Below are 6,389 nucleotides of genomic sequence, written 5' to 3'. Positions count from 1 at the left end.
CCTTGCAAGGCTCTAAGAGAAGGAGCATCCAATTTTTCCATTCTTTTTCTGATGGTACATTCCTGTTGTATTTCTCAATGGATACAACACAGTCCTCAGAGCAGACATTTAAATCTGTCTATTCTGGTATTAACCCTACTCCACTCCACAAATTAGCCACTCCTTATGCCTCACAATCTCTCTCATGGATTTTTTTTGCCACACTAGGGCACAATATTCCTATGTGGCTACTCTGTCTTCCCAGTAGACTTTCATGATCGTTCCCATTAAAAAGCCCTCCATCTCTTAACTTCAGCCCTCCACCTGTCCAATGACTCCTCAGTCTTGCTATAACCTTGTTTTCAAATGAGACCTAGGCATTAAGTAACCAGGGTTTCTTCTTCTCTTTGGTGGTATAAACTTAAGTAACAACCCAAAGGCACAGGTGCATAACAATGTCTGTGTAATTTAGACTAGTGTGTGAAACAGTATTAAGTGAACAGGATTAGAAGAACAAAATAATAATCATCACCATCATCATGATCACCATCATCATCATCCCCACCAGTAACAACAACAATCTCTTTTCTCAAAAAAGCTGGGCAGAAAGCAACTTCACCATTTTGGGTAACTCGCCATGTCAAAAATGCATTTTAAGAGTACCAAAAGACTGCAGATTTTAATGAAACATGCTGGAAACAAGTCTCACTCAGCCAAAAGCCTGGACATCAAAGTAGGCCTGTTAGGAATGAAGGCTTGAACACTACCAGCCCCTGGTCAATGAAGGATTAATACCGTAACCTGAAATCTAGAAGGTTATGATATAGCACAATGTACATGTCAAGGTTGAAATTTATGGAGTCCATGTGAGGTGCCCCAGCCTGGATTATCCTGCCCTTGGAAGTAAGCAAAGCACGTAGGAAGTCTATCCACCTGTTTAAGTTATTCATGATGCACCAGGAAAGAAAACAGAAAAATGTAGTATGGATTCCCTTTCGACTTGAGTGTCTGGCATATCTGGTATCAGTCAAGCTACCTGGCCAGCTGGTCATGTCAGTAAAGGCAGTCTCAGTTTACATCCCTGGGGGCAAAAGCAGTCATCTGACTGTTAAAAGCAGCTAATCAAGGAAGAGTTTGGGCACATGAAAGATCAAGTTCAAATCTTCAGGCTCTATCCAAAGTTTTTTTCCTGCACTCCTTAGATGCCCACCTAAACGCAGCTGGTGTGCCACCAGCATGGCAACTTCCAAGGCCCGACTGATCAATACACATGGCAATTGCCTGCCACATGCAATGCCCCAAAAATCGAGGTAGTGACAAATCTGATCATGGTGGCATCTCCCTCCACTGCCAGCAGCTACAGACACATTTGGCCAACAACCTTACCCATCTGCAATGCAGGCAATGATACACGAGCTTCGCTTGCATTCTGTGGGTACCTCTAAAACCTCCACTGCACCTGAACACAAATGGGATAGATAAAGCAATTCCCATGTCTTTCCCAAGCTATGAAACAACCAAGAGGGACTGGCAACAGATGAAGATGTACAAAGTTGAGCTAGTGGAGTCCTTCTGTGTGGGGCTGTCCACACAAAACCCAGGCAGGTGCAGACTTGGTGCAGACTTGTCCTCCTTGCTGGGAGGACAGGTTCATCCACAGTGGTCTCACAAACTTATGGTACTGAGCCCCAGCTACTGCAGCTGGAAGAAGTGGGTTCAGAGGGAACTCAGGGCTATGAAATACAAGAAGTGCAGTTTAGATGAGGCATGACATGGAAACCTTGCACCAAAAACACTGTAGACATCTTTATGGAGAACAGTTTGTTCTTCCTCAGAGCTAGGTGGGCTTGCATGAGGGATGGACGAACAAGAGATTTAAGCAAATGACTGAAATGTGTAATTTAGTCACAAAATACCTCTATGTCCTTCTGTCTGCAGAAACTTCTGGAACCAAAGAGGATCACCCATGGTCACTGACTTGAAGTTAGCATTTGTGTGTTTGGTAATGGAAGTTGGGCTTCTGCAGAAAACAAGTTCTGCACCACTTGCTAGTGGACCTGGGTGAGACCACTGCTTGTAGTCTTGGCCTGCTGGAGTACACAAACACTACTTCCCATAAGAAATAAGTCTCATCACTTAAGTGCAACCAGTGCAACACACTGCAACGTAGTTGGGGTTCTGTCCTCTGTTTAACTCCCAGGTCAGCAGTCAAACTGGGCAGCTGTAGTCCCAGTTCCCCCCGCGCTTGGAAAGGGGAAAGGGAAAATGAGAGAGAGATTTGTGGGCTAGAAACTAACAGTAAAACAGCATTAACAAAACACTAAAAATAAAAAAAGGAAACTTATAATATTAATAAAAGAATAATAAAATATACAGAAGAATACAAAACCAACCCAAACTTCCTGGATGATGATATGTCCCCACTGATGCTGTATAGCAGGTACAGGGAAAGTACCAGACTGAACTCAGAGGCAGGAAGGAGCTACACTCAGGAACTGCATTCAGGAACACATGAATCGGGGGCAGAGAGATGCATGAGATGCTGATTGGATGCCATTCATCAAAAAAAAAAAAGGCTTGACCCTCGTGATCCCTAAGCTTTATACTAAGTATGACGTATATGGGATGGAATACTCCGTTGGTCAGTTTTGGGTCAACTATCCTGTCTGCTCCTCCTTGCAGGTGCCACTCCCTTTTTTGTCTTTTGACTTACAGCATTCCATCAGCTCTAGGATGGTCTTGATTTACATAGTAATAAGTATAAGCAGTGGCCTCTCTACATACCAACACCCTTACCTTGGTGATAAACATTAGGTGTTATCACTTCTAGAGATATACACTGTCTGAAAAACACGTTGTTAGCTTTCAGAATCTGATGTTACTTAGAAGGGGCTTAGCTGGAAAGTTAGAGAACTGGTTCTGCTTTAGCTCAAACCAGAACAGGTATACAACAAATTTTACCCAAGAGAATGTTTGATTAAAACACAATAGGGGAAAAAAACATGACCTAAGTATTATAAATTCCCTTAAGAAGTCATGAATCATTTCTTTCAATTTTTTTGCACCAGGATTTCTATGGCACAGAAAGAAACCAAGTGCAGAGGTGGAGACAATTACCTGTGTGCTTCACCTTTCCCCTCCCACGTCTCTCAGTTGCCTTTCTCCTCCAAAGGACCTGACATATAGAGACAGTGGAGACACAGAAGCACACACCTACATTCCTATTCCTACATTCTTTCCTCCTGTTACGTTTCAGCCAGCTGCATGACAGCCCTGCCTTGGGTGCAGGTCCTGGACCCAGCTGCTGCAGGGGGAGCTTGTCAGTCCCATGGGATAAGCACTTCTCTATACAGGGAATACGCTCTATACTCCTGCCCACTATGCCCAGCCCTTGTGTGGGCCAAACGCTGGGGCATATTGCATCAAAACCCTGCAAGGCAGAGAGCTACATAGCCTTTTCTGCTTATCCTCACAGTTCATGTACCTGTGCTCCTCTGGGGACTCTCCTCCAGATATCCTCATGTCATGAGGCAGACAAAAAGCGCTTGTTCTTCTCCAGAACTGGTGGTTTTTTGGCATCAAAGCAGCACAATAATGAACTGCAGAGCTGATGAGGGCTGTGCCAAAATCAGAACAGCATGAAGGTGTGGGTCATGTCAGGATGGAAAAAATAAAAACCTATGGGAAATTAAAGGAGGGATCTCCTAAGTGCCATGATGTGGTGATGGCACCAACACACCTCTGCTTGGCTGCCTATGCTATGGGAATGGGGGATGCTTCTTTGTCTGGACACATTGGTTGAGGTGAGGCAGGACACAGGGACAGGACAAGGCGGAGGGTGGCCCAGGGCTGGAGGCATCCTGGCCTCATGGGTCTGTGGGACAGGAGAGCCCCAGCAGCTAATTGGACCTGAGGTGCCAGCTTTGAAGCTGTAAAGCAGGGGCTGGAGGAGAAAATTTTCCAGGGCAGCAAGACACTCGCTGGTGGGAAAGCATGAGAGGGGCATTTCTGCAGAAGTGGTATTTAAAAGTTTCAATGAGGTGCAGGAGAAGGTAGGGGGGAATTCCGCCACGGCTCAGCAAAGCTTTATTCCTAAGTGGACACCCATCAGTCAGACGGGAGATCTGAGTGCAGGTGGGAGAGACCTTTGAGCTAGCTTTGAAAAACATCAGCTGAGCTTTGCCTTGCAGGCTGCTGCAGTGGAGGAGCAGCCATTGAAGGAGATCTCCCACAAGTGATCCACCAAGAAGCTGGGAGCCCCCAGCCAAGATCCTGGGGCTGGGAAAGCTGTAGCCCCTCAGCCACACCAGCTCCCCCCCCTAGCTACTCCTTCCGGAATTCTTGCCTTTGCCACAACAAAAGGACTCACCAAGCTGGGGCATGGACATGCTCCTGGCCTGAGCCCAGTGTCACCCCCTGTTTCTGCCTGCAGAGCCCAGTGCCTGGCTCCCCGGGTCTGTGCAGACAGCCACCACCAGAAAGCAGGGTGCAGGGAACAGCGTGGAAATCCCACCTTGGCAGGATATTGATTTTGCAATAATAAGCCCCTTTATCTTCCTCAGCCCCAGGAATAGCTCTTAAGAGCATTAGCAAAGGAATAATCCATGTCATCTACTTAGTATTTTGCACAAAATCTCAAGCATGGTTATTGTGTCCCCAGGCTTCTGCTGAGCCCATTCATTCCCCGGCACATGTGACAAGAATTATCACTGCTGGCCTGGCTCTGAAGGCCACGCTTGTAGCATGTGCTCAGTCCCCAACCAGTTACTGTCAGGATACAGCCAGCAGCTGGGAGGGGGAAGAGGGCATTGTCCTTGGTTTTTCCAACCATCCTCCAACTAGTCGTGGTGGTGGGGCCACCTCGTGAGCCCCAGCAGGAGAAGGTACATGTAGCACTGGGCTTGGGCTCAGTGGAGGGGCCACCTCAGGGTTGGTCCCATCCGACCAGATGGGTGCATCTCCAGTGCCCGTGAGGTTGCCTTCTGGCTGCTGGGAGATAGACTGTGTTTGTACTAAGGGCTTGCCACGAGGCCAGCTTCTCTGCTGTCAGTGTTACGCTCTCAAAGAGCCCAGCCTGCCTCAAAGCTTACCTTCATTACACAAACAGCAAAATCCCTGCAGACAGAAGGGGGAAAAAAAAAACACAAAACAAACAAAAAAAACAGATCAAAAAAACTCCCGCCCAAAACAAACAAACAAACCAAACCAGAACAAACCAACCAACCAACCAAACAAACCAAAACCCCCCACAAAACCAAAACAAAACAAGAAATCAGCAATATTCACTGATCTAGAATGGAGCCCCTCGCCCTCAACTCACTCTCCAACGGGTGCCAAGGAAAGCTCACTGTTTAAGAAGGATTAGGCAGGAAAAAGAAGAAATTAAAGCACTTTCTGAGCAAGATCATTCTGAGTCATGGGAGGCTGAAACAGGTTTTCCTGAGCAAGCGAGTAAATCCCCTGAAGAGAAGCCAGGAGAGGTATCAGCACAGCCAAAACCAAAAAGGAGCATCTGAGACATGGGTGGACAGACAGATAGAGTAGGATTAAGGTGTTCCCGGGTCCAAAAGTCACCAGAGTGATGAGAAATGTCTCTGCATGTGCCTGCATGTGCAAAGAGGGCTGGAGCACTGCTGAGCTGCCCTGGGGGCAAGAGGGGGCTGCAGTGCAAGGGACAGCAAGCAAGGTGCAGCCAATGCCTGGCCCCATGACACCCCTCCTTGCTGCAGACCCCCTCAGCTGCATTCCCAGGATGGAAGGGGATGGAACATGGCCTTAATTACACCTGACATTTTAATTTCACTTTTATGCACTGCAGTAAAACACACAAAGACCTTAAGACCACTGTTTTGTTTTAAAAACAGGGGTTGCTCACACATCTAAGGCCACATTTTGGACCCCAGACCCACTGAGCCAGCCACGCTTAGCCAAGAACATTGTCTGCAATTATAGACCACGATACAAAAGAGAAGTGAACAAAAACTGACCCACAGAGGCAGAGCATTTCCCTGCCACGCTGCAAGCACTTGCAGATGTCCTTACACCCAGCTGAGGCCACCAGTTTTGTTCTAATGCTTTTAATGAATAGCGGCCAGGGCTTTCACCTGTAGCAAGTCCCAGGCTGCCCCAGGATGGGTAAGGATGCAGGACAGGAAGGATAAAGGAGATCAATAGGGTTAAGGGAGCTCCAGGTAAAGAGGGGAGAAGATGGCCCCAGCAGGGGATGCTTCAAAAACTGCTACAAAGCCCCATCAGTCACACAACTGGTGTACTGGCCGCTGGGAAGAGCCTTGGCACAGAAGCATTGCCTGCACGAAAACATCTTGATGTTGAGTGTTTGGACAACGTGTGGTACCTTGCCACTTCCTGGGAACATGCAAGGGGTCAGGCAGGTAGGGGCAGGTAAGAGC

This window comes from Cuculus canorus, chromosome 1 (assembly GCF_017976375.1).
Source record: "Cuculus canorus isolate bCucCan1 chromosome 1, bCucCan1.pri, whole genome shotgun sequence".
Classification (NCBI taxonomy): Eukaryota; Metazoa; Chordata; class Aves; order Cuculiformes; family Cuculidae; genus Cuculus; species Cuculus canorus.
Note: the sequence above shows the minus strand (reverse complement) of the source record.